Raw genomic sequence first — 16,037 nt, 5'->3', positions numbered from 1 at the left:
AGCCCTGATTTTCCTAGCGAAACGGGAGGCGTGGAGCAGCTCCATGAGGCCTTCTTCACTGTTCTCCTTTAGTTTCACGGTAGTAAGCTTTTCAAGACTCCTAGCGACCTTGTTTCAGCACCAGTTTTGCTACCATTATACTGAGTAGAGCCAGGAAGCTCAGGGCCAGGTAAGCAACTTCAGCCCCGTAGGCCTCTTGGAACACCCCAGTGTTGGCTAGAGGAAGGCAACACACTGCACTCTTCCTTGGGAGAGCCAGATTACCTCAGCTCTACACAGGTTTCAGGAACACACTTCTAGACTGTCCTCCATTAAATGGATGTAACCTCATTCCCTTACTTAAATTCTATTGAGAAAAACACTCTCTTCTAATCCCTTTTCACCTTTTACACTTAGAGTCACGCATCCTCAAGGAGGTGGTCGGCTTGCATTCCAAGTACAATTAAAGCACTGTTCTTGGTGTAACACTGCAGGTCTTTGGAAGATGCACAAGCCTCTAAGTCTCCCTCCCGCATCCTTTGTTTAGGCATTTGGCTGCATGCAGAAAAGCGGTCGTAGAACAAATTTGAATCAGGGAAAGCCCCAGTGCGTATCGTGAATCTCTTTTGACTTGTTAGCATCAACATGTCCTTCTGCAGCGTGTCAATCTGGAAATGTGAGACTGAGACACAAACCTTGTTTTCCCATTTTGAAAGCTCCACTCATGCAGTCTCGAAGCTACCTGAAGAGCACTGTTGTTACCGTCCTTTAGTTACTACCGGCATGGCTCAGAGAAGAAAATGAGTTTTCTCGAAAGAAACCTTGTGCTTCCAGTTCCTAGTTGGAAGCTCACCCTGCTCTGCTCTATACCTAAAGTGAAAGTCAACGTGAGCACTAACTTCCAAGTAAGGCCCTTATTATCCTTGCAAATCGGGAGGCATGCAGCAGCTCCATGAGGCCCTCATCGCTGTTCTGCTTTAGTTTAACGGTAGTAAGCTTTCCAAGCCTCATAGGGACCTTGTTTCGGAACCCGTTTTGGTATCAGAAAACTGCCTAGAGCCAGGAAGCTCTGGTCCTGCGTGTATGCTGCGTATCAACGTAGAAATTGGAGACTGATGGCACAAGGCTTGTATTCCCATTAGGAAATCTCTGTTCATGCAGCCTCGAAGCTACCTGAAAAGCATTGTTGTTGCCGGGGATTTAGTCACTGCCCGCCTGCTTCTGCGAAGAAAATGAGTTTTCCCGAAAGAAACCCTGTGCTTCCAGTTCCTAGTTGGAAGCTCACCCTGCTCTGCTCTATAACTAAAGTGAAGGTCAAGGGGAGCACTAGCCTCGAAGTAATGTCCTGATTATCCTGGCAAAACGGGAGGCGTGCAGCAGCTCCATGAGGCCTTCATCACTGTTCTCCTTTAGTTTAACGGTAGTAAGCTTTCCAAGACTCCTTAGAGACCTTGTTTCAGCACCCATTTCGGTATCAAAAAACTGCCTAGAGCCAGGAAGCTCTGGTCCTGCGTGTATGCTGCGTACCAACTTACTATTTGGAGACTGATGGCACAAGGCTTCTTTGCCCATTGGAAAGCTCTGTTCATGCGGCCTCCTTGATACCTGAAAAGCATTGTTGTTGCCGGGGTTTTAGTCACTGCCTGCACGGTTCTGAGAAGAGTTTGAGTTTTCCCCTATGAAACCTTGTGCTTCCAGTTCCTAGTTGGAAGCTCACCCTGCTCTGCTCTATACCTAAAGTGAAAGTCAACGTGTGCCGTAGCCTCGAAGTAAAGCCCTGATTTTCCTAGCGAAAGGGGAGGCGTGGGGCAGCTCCATGAGGCTTTCTTCACTGTTCTGCTTCAGTTTCACGGAAGTAAGATTTTTCAAGACTCCTAGGGACCTTGCTTCAGCACCCGTTTTGCTACCATTATACTGAGTAGAGCCAGGAAGCTCAAGGCCAGGTAAGCAACTTCAGCCCCGTAGGCCTCTTGGAACACCCCAGTGTTGGCTAGAGGAAGGCAACACACTGCACTCTTCCTTGGGAGAGCCAGATAACCTCAGGTCTACACAGGTTTCAGGAACACATTTCTAGACTGTCCTCCATTAAATGGATGTAACCTCATTCCCTTAGTTAAATTCTATTGAGAAAAACACTCTCTTCTAATCCCTTTTCACCTTTTACACTTAGAGTCACGCATCCTCAAGGAGGTGGTCGGCTTGCATTCCAAGTACAATTAAAGCACTGTTCTTGGTGTAACACTGCAGGTCTTTGGAAGATGCACAGGCCTCTAAGTCTCCCTCCCGCATCCTTTGTTTAGGCATTTGGCTGCATGCAGAAAAGCGGTCGTAGATCAAATTTGAAGTAGGGAACGCCCCAGTGCATATCGTGAATCTCTTTTGACTTGTTAGGATCAACATGTACTTCTGCTGCGTGTCCATCTGGAAATGGGAAACTGATGTCACAAAGCTTGTTTTCCCATTTTGAAAGCTCCATCATGCAGTCTAGAAGATACCTGAAAAGCATTGTTGTTGCCGTGGATTTAATCGCTGCCTGCATGGTTCTGAGAAGATTTTGAGTTTTCCCTCATGAAACCTTGTGCTTCCAGTTCCTAGTTGGAAGCTCACCCTACTCTGCTCTATACCTAAAGTGAAAGCCAGCGTGAGCACTAACTTCCAAGTAAGGGCCTTATTATCCTTGCAAATCGGGAGGCATGCAGCAGCTCCATGAGGCCCTCATCGCTGTTCTGCTTTAGTTTAACGGTAGTAAGCTTCCCAAGACTCCTAGGAACCTTGCTTCAGAACCCGTTTTGGTATCAGAAAACTGCCTAGAGCCAGGAAGCTCTATTCCTGCGTGTATGCTGCGTATCAACCTAGAAATTGGAGACTGATGGCACAAGGCTTGTATTCCCATTAGGAAATCTCCGTTCATGCAGCCTCGAAGCTACCTGAAAAGCATTGTTGTTGCCGGGGATTTAGTCACTGCCCGCCTGCTTCTGCGAAGAAAATGAGTTTTCCCGAAAGAAACCCTGTGCTTCCAGTTCCTAGTTGGAAGCTCACCCTGCTCTGCTCTATAACTAAAGTGAAGGTCAAGGGGAGCACTAGCCTCGAAGTAATGTCCTGATTATCCTGGCAAATCGGGAGGCATGCAGCAGCTCCATGAGGCCCTCATCGCTGTTCTGCTTTAGTTTAACAGTAGTAAGCTTCCCAAGACTCCTAGGAACCTTGCTTCAGAACCCGTTTTGGTATCAGAAAACTGCCTAGAGCCAGGAAGCTCTATTCCTGCGTGTATGCTGCGTATCAACCTAGAAATTGGAGACTGATGGCACAAGGCTTGTATTCCCATTAGGAAATCTCCGTTCATGCAGCCTCGAAGCTACCTGAAAAGCATTGTTGTTGCCGGGGATTTAGTCACTGCCCGCCTGCTTCTGCGAAGAAAATGAGTTTTCCCGAAAGAAACCCTGTGCTTCCAGTTCCTAGTTGGAAGCTCACCCTGCTCTGCTCTATAACTAATGTGAAGGTCAAGGAGGGCACTAGCCTCGAAGTAATGTCCTGATTATCCTGGCAAAACGGGAGGCGTGCAGCAGCTCCTTGAGTCCTTCATCGCTGTTCTCCTTTAGTTTAACGGTAGTAAGCTTTCCAAGACTCCTTAGAGACCTTGTTTCAGCACCCATTTCGGTATCAAAAAACTGCCTAGAGCCAGGAAGCTCTGGTCCTGCGTGTATGCTGCGTACCAACTTACTATTTGGAGACTGATGGCACAAGGCTTCTTTGCCCATTTGGAAAGCTCTGTTCATGCGGCCTCCTTTATACCTGAAAAGCATTGTTGTTGCCGGGGTTTTAGTCACTGCCTGCACGGTTCTGAGAAGATTTTGAGTTTCCCTTATGAAACCTTGTGCTTCCAGTTCCTAGTTGGAAGCTCACCCTGCTCTGCTCTATACCTAAAGTGAAAGTCAACGTGTGCCGTAGCCTCGAAGTAAAGCCCTGATTTTCCTAGCGAAACGGGAGGCGTGGAGCAGCTCCATGAGGCCTTCTTCACTGTTCTCCTTTAGTTTCACGGTAGTAAGCTTTTCAAGACTCCTAGCGACCTTGTTTCAGCACCAGTTTTGCTACCATTATACTGAGTAGAGCCAGGAAGCTCAGGGCCAGGTAAGCAACTTCAGCCCCGTAGGCCTCTTGGAACACCCCAGTGTTGGCTAGAGGAAGGCAACACACTGCACTCTTCCTTGGGAGAGCCAGATTACCTCAGCTCTACACAGGTTTCAGGAACACACTTCTAGACTGTCCTCCATTAAATGGATGTAACCTCATTCCCTTAGTTAAATTCTATTGAGAAAAACACTCTCTTCTAATCCCTTTTCACCTTTTACACTTAGAGTCACGCATCCTCAAGGAGGTGGTCGGCTTGCATTCCAAGTACAATTAAAGCACTGTTCTTGGTGTAACACTGCAGGTCTTTGGAAGATGCACAAGCCTCTAAGTCTCCCTCCCGCATCCTTTGTTTAGGCATTTGGCTGCATGCAGAAAAGCGGTCGTAGAACAAATTTGAATCAGGGAAAGCCCCAGTGCGTATCGTGAATCTCTTTTGACTTGTTAGCATCAACATGTCCTTCTGCAGCGTGTCAATCTGGAAATGTGAGACTGAGACACAAACCTTGTTTTCCCATTTTGAAAGCTCCACTCATGCAGTCTCGAAGCTACCTGAAGAGCACTGTTGTTACCGTCCTTTAGTTACTACCGGCATGGCTCAGAGAAGAAAATGAGTTTTCTCGAAAGAACCCTTGTGCTTCCAGTTCCTAGTTGGAAGCTCACCCTGCTCTGCTCTATACCTAAAGTGAAAGTCAACGTGAGCACTAACTTCCAAGTAAGGCCCTTATTATCCTTGCAAATCGGGAGGCATGCAGCAGCTCCATGAGGCCCTCATCGCTGTTCTGCTTTAGTTTAACGGTAGTAAGCTTTCCAAGCCTCATAGGGACCTTGTTTCGGAACCCGTTTTGGTATCAGAAAACTGCCTAGAGCCAGGAAGCTCTGGTCCTGCGTGTATGCTGCGTATCAACGTAGAAATTGGAGACTGATGGCACAAGGCTTGTATTCCCATTAGGAAATCTCTGTTCATGCAGCCTCGAAGCTACCTGAAAAGCATTGTTGTTGCCGGGGATTTAGTCACTGCCCGCCTGCTTCTGCGAAGAAAATGAGTTTTCCCGAAAGAAACCCTGTGCTTCCAGTTCCTAGTTGGAAGCTCACCCTGCTCTGCTCTATAACTAAAGTGAAGGTCAAGGGGAGCACTAGCCTCGAAGTAATGTCCTGATTATCCTGGCAAAACGGGAGGCGTGCAGCAGCTCCATGAGGCCTTCATCACTGTTCTCCTTTAGTTTACCGGTAGTAAGCTTTCCAAGACTCCTAGAGACCTTGTTTCAGCACCCATTTCGGTATCAAAAAACTGCCTAGAGCCAGGAAGCTCTGGTCCTGCGTGTATGCTGCGTACCAACTTACTATTTGGAGACTGATGGCACAAGGCTTCTTTGCCCATTGGAAAGCTCTGTTCATGCGGCCTCCTTGATACCTGAAAAGCATTGTTGTTGCCGGGGTTTTAGTCACTGCCTGCACGGTTCTGAGAAGAGTTTGAGTTTTCCCCTATGAAACCTTGTGCTTCCAGTTCCTAGTTGGAAGCTCACCCTGCTCTGCTCTATACCTAAAGTGAAAGTCAACGTGTGCCGTAGCCTCGAAGTAAAGCCCTGATTTTCCTAGCGAAACGGGAGGCGTGGGGCAGCTCCATGAGGCTTTCTTCACTGTTCTGCTTTAGTTTCACGGAAGTAAGATTTTTCAAGACTCCTAGGGACCTTGCTTCAGCACCCGTTTTGCTACCATTATACTGAGTAGAGCCAGGAAGCTCAAGGCCAGGTAAGCAACTTCAGCCCCGTAGGCCTCTTGGAACACCCCAGTGTTGGCTAGAGGAAGGCAACACACTGCACTCTTCCTTGGGAGAGCCAGATAACCTCAGGTCTACACAGGTTTCAGGAACACATTTCTAGACTGTCCTCCATTAAATGGATGTAACCTCATTCCCTTAGTTAAATTCTATTGAGAAAAACACTCTCTTCTAATCCCTTTTCACCTTTTACACTTAGAGTCACGCATCCTCAAGGAGGTGGTCGGCTTGCATTCCAAGTACAATTAAAGCACTGTTCTTGGTGTAACACTGCAGGTCTTTGGAAGATGCACTGGCCTCTAAGTCTCCCTCCCGCATCCTTTGTTTAGGCATTTGGCTGCATGCAGAAAAGCGGTCGTAGATCAAATTTGAAGTAGGGAACGCCCCAGTGCATATCGTGAATCTCTTTTGACTTGTTAGGATCAACATGTACTTCTGCTGCGTGTCCATCTGGAAATGGGAAACTGATGTCACAAAGCTTGTTTTCCCGTTTTGAAAGCTCCATCATGCAGTCTAGAAGATACCTGAAAAGCATTGTTGTTGCCGTGGATTTAATCGCTGCCTGCATGGTTCTGAGAAGATTTTGAGTTTTCCCTCATGAAACCTTGTGCTTCCAGTTCCTAGTTGGAAGCTCACCCTACTCTGCTCTATACCTAAAGTGAAAGCCAGCGTGAGCACTAACTTCCAAGTAAGGCCCTTATTATCCTTGCAAATCGGGAGGCATGCAGCAGCTCCATGAGGCCCTCATCGCTGTTCTGCTTTAGTTTAACGGTAGTAAGCTTCCCAAGACTCCTAGGAACCTTGCTTCAGAACCCGTTTTGGTATCAGAAAACTGCCTAGAGCCAGGAAGCTCTATTCCTGCGTGTATGCTGCGTATCAACCTAGAAATTGGAGACTGATGGCACAAGGCTTGTATTCCCATTAGGAAATCTCCGTTCATGCAGCCTCGAAGCTACCTGAAAAGCATTGTTGTTGCCGGGGATTTAGTCACTGCCCGCCTGCTTCTGCGAAGAAAATGAGTTTTCCCGAAAGAAACCCTGTGCTTCCAGTTCCTAGTTGGAAGCTCACCCTGCTCTGCTCTATAACTAATGTGAAGGTCAAGGAGGGCACTAGCCTCGAAGTAATGTCCTGATTATCCTGGCAAAACGGGAGGCGTGCAGCAGCTCCTTGAGTCCTTCATCGCTGTTCTCCTTTAGTTTAACGGTAGTAAGCTTTCCAAGACTCCTTAGAGACCTTGTTTCAGCACCCATTTCGGTATCAAAAAACTGCCTAGAGCCAGGAAGCTCTGGTCCTGCGTGTATGCTGCGTACCAACTTACTATTTGGAGACTGATGGCACAAGGCTTCTTTGCCCATTTGGAAAGCTCTGTTCATGCGGCCTCCTTTATACCTGAAAAGCATTGTTGTTGCCGGGGTTTTAGTCACTGCCTGCACGGTTCTGAGAAGATTTTGAGTTTCCCTTATGAAACCTTGTGCTTCCAGTTCCTAGTTGGAAGCTCACCCTGCTCTGCTCTATACCTAAAGTGAAAGTCAACGTGTGCCGTAGCCTCGAAGTAAAGCCCTGATTTTCCTAGCGAAACGGGAGGCGTGGAGCAGCTCCATGAGGCCTTCTTCACTGTTCTCCTTTAGTTTCACGGTAGTAAGCTTTTCAAGACTCCTAGCGACCTTGTTTCAGCACCAGTTTTGCTACCATTATACTGAGTAGAGCCAGGAAGCTCAGGGCCAGGTAAGCAACTTCAGCCCCGTAGGCCTCTTGGAACACCCCAGTGTTGGCTAGAGGAAGGCAACACACTGCACTCTTCCTTGGGAGAGCCAGATTACCTCAGCTCTACACAGGTTTCAGGAACACACTTCTAGACTGTCCTCCATTAAATGGATGTAACCTCATTCCCTTACTTAAATTCTATTGAGAAAAACACTCTCTTCTAATCCCTTTTCACCTTTTACACTTAGAGTCACGCATCCTCAAGGAGGTGGTCGGCTTGCATTCCAAGTACAATTAAAGCACTGTTCTTGGTGTAACACTGCAGGTCTTTGGAAGATGCACAAGCCTCTAAGTCTCCCTCCCGCATCCTTTGTTTAGGCATTTGGCTGCATGCAGAAAAGCGGTCGTAGAACAAATTTGAATCAGGGAAAGCCCCAGTGCGTATCGTGAATCTCTTTTGACTTGTTAGCATCAACATGTCCTTCTGCAGCGTGTCAATCTGGAAATGTGAGACTGAGACACAAACCTTGTTTTCCCATTTTGAAAGCTCCACTCATGCAGTCTCGAAGCTACCTGAAGAGCACTGTTGTTACCGTCCTTTAGTTACTACCGGCATGGCTCAGAGAAGAAAATGAGTTTTCTCGAAAGAAACCTTGTGCTTCCAGTTCCTAGTTGGAAGCTCACCCTGCTCTGCTCTATACCTAAAGTGAAAGTCAACGTGAGCACTAACTTCCAAGTAAGGCCCTTATTATCCTTGCAAATCGGGAGGCATGCAGCAGCTCCATGAGGCCCTCATCGCTGTTCTGCTTTAGTTTAACGGTAGTAAGCTTTCCAAGCCTCATAGGGACCTTGTTTCGGAACCCGTTTTGGTATCAGAAAACTGCCTAGAGCCAGGAAGCTCTGGTCCTGCGTGTATGCTGCGTATCAACGTAGAAATTGGAGACTGATGGCACAAGGCTTGTATTCCCATTAGGAAATCTCTGTTCATGCAGCCTCGAAGCTACCTGAAAAGCATTGTTGTTGCCGGGGATTTAGTCACTGCCCGCCTGCTTCTGCGAAGAAAATGAGTTTTCCCGAAAGAAACCCTGTGCTTCCAGTTCCTAGTTGGAAGCTCACCCTGCTCTGCTCTATAACTAAAGTGAAGGTCAAGGGGAGCACTAGCCTCGAAGTAATGTCCTGATTATCCTGGCAAAACGGGAGGCGTGCAGCAGCTCCATGAGGCCTTCATCACTGTTCTCCTTTAGTTTAACGGTAGTAAGCTTTCCAAGACTCCTTAGAGACCTTGTTTCAGCACCCATTTCGGTATCAAAAAACTGCCTAGAGCCAGGAAGCTCTGGTCCTGCGTGTATGCTGCGTACCAACTTACTATTTGGAGACTGATGGCACAAGGCTTTTTTGCCCATTGGAAAGCTCTGTTCATGCGGCCTCCTTGATACCTGAAAAGCATTGTTGTTGCCGGGGTTTTAGTCACTGCCTGCACGGTTCTGAAAAGAGTTTGAGTTTTCCCCTATGAAACCTTGTGCTTCCAGTTCCTAGTTGGAAGCTCACCCTGCTCTGCTCTATACCTAAAGTGAAAGTCAACGTGTGCCGTAGCCTCGAAGTAAAGCCCTGATTTTCCTAGCGAAAGGGGAGGCGTGGGGCAGCTCCATGAGGCTTTCTTCACTGTTCTGCTTTAGTTTCACGGAAGTAAGATTTTTCAAGACTCCTAGGGACCTTGCTTCAGCACCCGTTTTGCTACCATTATACTGAGTAGAGCCAGGAAGCTCAAGGCCAGGTAAGCAACTTCAGCCCCGTAGGCCTCTTGGAACACCCCAGTGTTGGCTAGAGGAAGGCAACACACTGCACTCTTCCTTGGGAGAGCCAGATTACCTCAGGTCTACACAGGTTTCAGGAACACATTTCTAGACTGTCCTCCATTAAATGGATGTAACCTCATTCCCTTAGTTAAATTCTATTGAGAAAAACACTCTCTTCTAATCCCTTTTCACCTTTTACACTTAGAGTCACGCATCCTCAAGGAGGTGGTCGGCTTGCATTCCAAGTACAATTAAAGCACTGTTCTTGGTGTAACACTGCAGGTCTTTGGAAGATGCACAGGCCTCTAAGTCTCCCTCCCGCATCCTTTGTTTAGGCATTTGGCTGCATGCAGAAAAGCGGTCGTAGATCAAATTTGAAGTAGGGAACGCCCCAGTGCATATCGTGAATCTCTTTTGACTTGTTAGGATCAACATGTACTTCTGCTGCGTGTCCATCTGGAAATGGGAAACTGATGTCACAAAGCTTGTTTTCCCATTTTGAAAGCTCCATCATGCAGTCTAGAAGATACCTGAAAAGCATTGTTGTTGCCGTGGATTTAATCGCTGCCTGCATGGTTCTGAGAAGATTTTGAGTTTTCCCTCATGAAACCTTGTGCTTCCAGTTCCTAGTTGGAAGCTCACCCTACTCTGCTCTATACCTAAAGTGAAAGCCAGCGTGAGCACTAACTTCCAAGTAAGGGCCTTATTATCCTTGCAAATCGGGAGGCATGCAGCAGCTCCATGAGGCCCTCATCGCTGTTCTGCTTTAGTTTAACGGTAGTAAGCTTTCCAAGCCTCATAGGGACCTTGTTTCGGAACCCGTTTTGGTATCAGAAAACTGCCTAGAGCCAGGAAGCTCTGGTCCTGCGTGTATGCTGCGTATCAACGTAGAAATTGGAGACTGATGGCACAAGGCTTGTATTCCCATTAGGAAATCTCTGTTCATGCAGCCTCGAAGCTACCTGAAAAGCATTGTTGTTGCCGGGGATTTAGTCACTGCCCGCCTGCTTCTGCGAAGAAAATGAGTTTTCCCGAAAGAAACCCTGTGCTTCCAGTTCCTAGTTGGAAGCTCACCCTGCTCTGCTCTATAACTAAAGTGAAGGTCAAGGGGAGCACTAGCCTCGAAGTAATGTCCTGATTATCCTGGCAAAACGGGAGGCGTGCAGCAGCTCCATGAGGCCTTCATCACTGTTCTCCTTTAGTTTAACGGTAGTAAGCTTTCCAAGACTCCTTAGAGACCTTGTTTCAGCACCCATTTCGGTATCAAAAAACTGCCTAGAGCCAGGAAGCTCTGGTCCTGCGTGTATGCTGCGTACCAACTTACTATTTGGAGACTGATGGCACAAGGCTTCTTTGCCCATTTGGAAAGCTCTGTTCATGCGGCCTCCTTTATACCTGAAAAGCATTGTTGTTGCCGGGGTTTTAGTCACTGCCTGCACGGTTCTGAGAAGATTTTGAGTTTCCCTTATGAAACCTTGTGCTTCCAGTTCCTAGTTGGAAGCTCACCCTGCTCTGCTCTATACCTAAAGTGAAAGTCAACGTGTGCCGTAGCCTCGAAGTAAAGCCCTGATTTTCCTAGCGAAACGGGAGGCGTGGAGCAGCTCCATGAGGCCTTCTTCACTGTTCTCCTTTAGTTTCACGGTAGTAAGCTTTTCAAGACTCCTAGCGACCTTGTTTCAGCACCAGTTTTGCTACCATTATACTGAGTAGAGCCAGGAAGCTCAGGGCCAGGTAAGCAACTTCAGCCCCGTAGGCCTCTTGGAACACCCCAGTGTTGGCTAGAGGAAGGCAACACACTGCACTCTTCCTTGGGAGAGCCAGATTACCTCAGCTCTACACAGGTTTCAGGAACACACTTCTAGACTGTCCTCCATTAAATGGATGTAACCTCATTCCCTTACTTAAATTCTATTGAGAAAAACACTCTCTTCTAATCCCTTTTCACCTTTTACACTTAGAGTCACGCATCCTCAAGGAGGTGGTCGGCTTGCATTCCAAGTACAATTAAAGCACTGTTCTTGGTGTAACACTGCAGGTCTTTGGAAGATGCACAAGCCTCTAAGTCTCCCTCCCGCATCCTTTGTTTAGGCATTTGGCTGCATGCAGAAAAGCGGTCGTAGAACAAATTTGAATCAGGGAAAGCCCCAGTGCGTATCGTGAATCTCTTTTGACTTGTTAGCATCAACATGTCCTTCTGCAGCGTGTCAATCTGGAAATGTGAGACTGAGACACAAACCTTGTTTTCCCATTTTGAAAGCTCCACTCATGCAGTCTCGAAGCTACCTGAAGAGCACTGTTGTTACCGTCCTTTAGTTACTACCGGCATGGCTCAGAGAAGAAAATGAGTTTTCTCGAAAGAAACCTTGTGCTTCCAGTTCCTAGTTGGAAGCTCACCCTGCTCTGCTCTATACCTAAAGTGAAAGTCAACGTGAGCACTAACTTCCAAGTAAGGCCCTTATTATCCTTGCAAATCGGGAGGCATGCAGCAGCTCCATGAGGCCCTCATCGCTGTTCTGCTTTAGTTTAACGGTAGTAAGCTTTCCAAGCCTCATAGGGACCTTGTTTCGGAACCCGTTTTGGTATCAGAAAACTGCCTAGAGCCAGGAAGCTCTGGTCCTGCGTGTATGCTGCGTATCAACGTAGAAATTGGAGACTGATGGCACAAGGCTTGTATTCCCATTAGGAAATCTCTGTTCATGCAGCCTCGAAGCTACCTGAAAAGCATTGTTGTTGCCGGGGATTTAGTCACTGCCCGCCTGCTTCTGCGAAGAAAATGAGTTTTCCCGAAAGAAACCCTGTGCTTCCAGTTCCTAGTTGGAAGCTCACCCTGCTCTGCTCTATAACTAAAGTGAAGGTCAAGGGGAGCACTAGCCTCGAAGTAATGTCCTGATTATCCTGGCAAAACGGGAGGCGTGCAGCAGCTCCATGAGGCCTTCATCACTGTTCTCCTTTAGTTTAACGGTAGTAAGCTTTCCAAGACTCCTTAGAGACCTTGTTTCAGCACCCATTTCGGTATCAAAAAACTGCCTAGAGCCAGGAAGCTCTGGTCCTGCGTGTATGCTGCGTACCAACTTACTATTTGGAGACTGATGGCACAAGGCTTCTTTGCCCATTGGAAAGCTCTGTTCATGCGGCCTCCTTGATACCTGAAAAGCATTGTTGTTGCCGGGGTTTTAGTCACTGCCTGCACGGTTCTGAGAAGAGTTTGAGTTTTCCCCTATGAAACCTTGTGCTTCCAGTTCCTAGTTGGAAGCTCACCCTGCTCTGCTCTATACCTAAAGTGAAAGTCAACGTGTGCCGTAGCCTCGAAGTAAAGCCCTGATTTTCCTAGCGAAAGGGGAGGCGTGGGGCAGCTCCATGAGGCTTTCTTCACTGTTCTGCTTTAGTTTCACGGAAGTAAGATTTTTCAAGACTCCTAGGGACCTTGCTTCAGCACCCGTTTTGCTACCATTATACTGAGTAGAGCCAGGAAGCTCAAGGCCAGGTAAGCAACTTCAGCCCCGTAGGCCTCTTGGAACACCCCAGTGTTGGCTAGAGGAAGGCAACACACTGCACTCTTCCTTGGGAGAGCCAGATTACCTCAGGTCTACACAGGTTTCAGGAACACATTTCTAGACTGTCCTCCATTAAATGGATGTAACCTCATTCCCTTAGTTAAATTCTATTGAGAAAAACAGTCTCTTCTAATCCCTTTTCACCTTTTACACTTAGAGTCACGCATCCTCAAGGAGGTGGTCGGCTTGCATTCCAAGTACAATTAAAGCACTGTTCTTGGTGTAACACTGCAGGTCTTTGGAAGATGCACAGGCCTCTAAGTCTCCCTCCCGCATCCTTTGTTTAGGCATTTGGCTGCATGCAGAAAAGCGGTCGTAGATCAAATTTGAAGTAGGGAACGCCCCAGTGCATATCGTGAATCTCTTTTGACTTGTTAGGATCAACATGTACTTCTGCTGCGTGTCCATCTGGAAATGGGAAACTGATGTCACAAAGCTTGTTTTCCCATTTTGAAAGCTCCATCATGCAGTCTAGAAGATACCTGAAAAGCATTGTTGTTGCCGTGGATTTAATCGCTGCCTGCATGGTTCTGAGAAGATTTTGAGTTTTCCCTCATGAAACCTTGTGCTTCCAGTTCCTAGTTGGAAGCTCACCCTACTCTGCTCTATACCTAAAGTGAAAGCCAGCGTGAGCACTAACTTCCAAGTAAGGGCCTTATTATCCTTGCAAATCGGGAGGCATGCAGCAGCTCCATGAGGCCCTCATCGCTGTTCTGCTTTAGTTTAACGGTAGTAAGCTTTCCAAGCCTCATAGGGACCTTGTTTCGGAACCCGTTTTGGTATCAGAAAACTGCCTAGAGCCAGGAAGCTCTGGTCCTGCGTGTATGCTGCGTATCAACGTAGAAATTGGAGACTGATGGCACAAGGCTTGTATTCCCATTAGGAAATCTCTGTTCATGCAGCCTCGAAGCTACCTGAAAAGCATTGTTGTTGCCGGGGATTTAGTCACTGCCCGCCTGCTTCTGCGAAGAAAATGAGTTTTCCCGAAAGAAACCCTGTGCTTCCAGTTCCTAGTTGGAAGCTCACCCTGCTCTGCTCTATAACTAAAGTGAAGGTCAAGGGGAGCACTAGCCTCGAAGTAATGTCCTGATTATCCTGGCAAAACGGGAGGCGTGCAGCAGCTCCATGAGGCCTTCATCACTGTTCTCCTTTAGTTTAACGGTAGTAAGCTTTCCAAGACTCCTTAGAGACCTTGTTTCAGCACCCATTTCGGTATCAAAAAACTGCCTAGAGCCAGGAAGCTCTGGTCCTGCGTGTATGCTGCGTACCAACTTACTATTTGGAGACTGATGGCACAAGGCTTCTTTGCCCATTGGAAAGCTCTGTTCATGCGGCCTCCTTGATACCTGAAAAGCATTGTTGTTGCCGGGGTTTTAGTCACTGCCTGCACGGTTCTGAGAAGAGTTTGAGTTTTCCCCTATGAAACCTTGTGCTTCCAGTTCCTAGTTGGAAGCTCACCCTGCTCTGCTCTATAACTAAAGTGAAGGTCAAGGGGAGCACTAGCCTCGAAGTAATGTCCTGATTATCCTGGCAAAACGGGAGGCGTGCAGCAGCTCCATGAGGCCTTCATCACTGTTCTCCTTTAGTTTAACGGTAGTAAGCTTTCCAAGACTCCTTAGAGACCTTGTTTCAGCACCCATTTCGGTATCAAAAAACTGCCTAGAGCCAGGAAGCTCTGGTCCTGCGTGTATGCTGCGTACCAACTTACTATTTGGAGACTGATGGCACAAGGCTTCTTTGCCCATTGGAAAGCTCTGTTCATGCGGCCTCCTTGATACCTGAAAAGCATTGTTGTTGCCGGGGTTTTAGTCACTGCCTGCACGGTTCTGAGAAGAGTTTGAGTTTTCCCCTATGAAACCTTGTGCTTCCAGTTCCTAGTTGGAAGCTCACCCTGCTCTGCTCTATACCTAAAGTGAAAGTCAACGTGTGCCGTAGCCTCGAAGTAAAGCCCTGATTTGCCTTGCCAAACGGGAGGCGTGGAACAGCTCCATGAGGCTTCTTCACTGTTCTGCTTTAGTTTCACGGTAGTAAGCTTTTCAAGACTCCTAGCGACCTTGTTTCAGCACCAGTTTTGCTACCATTATACTGAGTAGAGCCAGGAAGCTCAGGGCCAGGTAAGCAACTTCAGCCCCGTAGGCCTCTTGGAACACCCCAGTGTTGGCTAGAGGAAGGCAACACACTGCACTCTTCCTTGGGAGAGCCAGATTACCTCAGCTCTACACAGGTTTCAGGAACACACTTCTAGACTGTCCTCCATTAAATGGATGTAACCCCATTCCCTTAGTTAAATTCTATTGAGAAAAACACTCTCTTCTAATCCCTTTTCACCTTTTACACTTAGAGTCACACATGCTCAAGGAGGTGGTCGGCTTGCATTCCAAGTACAAATAAAGCACTGTTCTTGGTGTAACACTGCAGGTGTTTGGAAGATGCACAAGCCCCTAAGTCTGTCTCACGCATCCTTTGTTTAGGCATTTGGCTGCATGCAGAAAAGCGGTCGTAGAAAAAAATTGAATCAGGGAAAGCCCCAGTGGGTATCGTGAATCTCTTTTGACTTGTTAGCATCAACATGTCCTTCTGCAGCGTGTCAATCTGGAAATGGGAAACTGATGTCACAACGCTTGTTTTCCCATTTTGAAAGCTCCATCATGCAGTCTAGAAGATACCTGAAAAGCATTGTTGTTGCCGTGGATTTAATCGCTGCCTGCATGGTTCTGAGAAGATTTTGAGTTTTCCCTCATGAAACCTTGTGCTTCCAGTTCCTAGTTGGAAGCTCACCCTACTCTGCTCTATACCTAAAGTGAAAGCCAGCGTGAGCACTAACTTCCAGGTAAGGCCCTTATTATCCTTGCAAATCGGGAGGCATGCAGCAGCTCCATGAGGCCCTCATCGCTGTTCTGCTTTAGTTTAACGGTCATAAGCTTTCCAAGACTCCTAGGGACCTTGCTTCAGAACCCGTTTCGGTATCAGAAAACTGCCTAGAGCCAGGAAGCTCTATTCCTGCGTGTATGCTGCGTATCAACCTAGAAATTGGAGACTGATGGCACAAGGCTTGTATTCCCATTAGGAAATCTCCGTTCATGCAGCCTCGAAGCT

This window comes from Eschrichtius robustus, chromosome 4 (assembly GCF_028021215.1).
Source record: "Eschrichtius robustus isolate mEscRob2 chromosome 4, mEscRob2.pri, whole genome shotgun sequence".
NCBI classification, from domain to species: Eukaryota; Metazoa; Chordata; class Mammalia; order Artiodactyla; family Eschrichtiidae; genus Eschrichtius; species Eschrichtius robustus.
The sequence above is the reverse complement of the archived record's forward strand: the minus strand, read 5'-3'. Positions refer to the sequence as shown.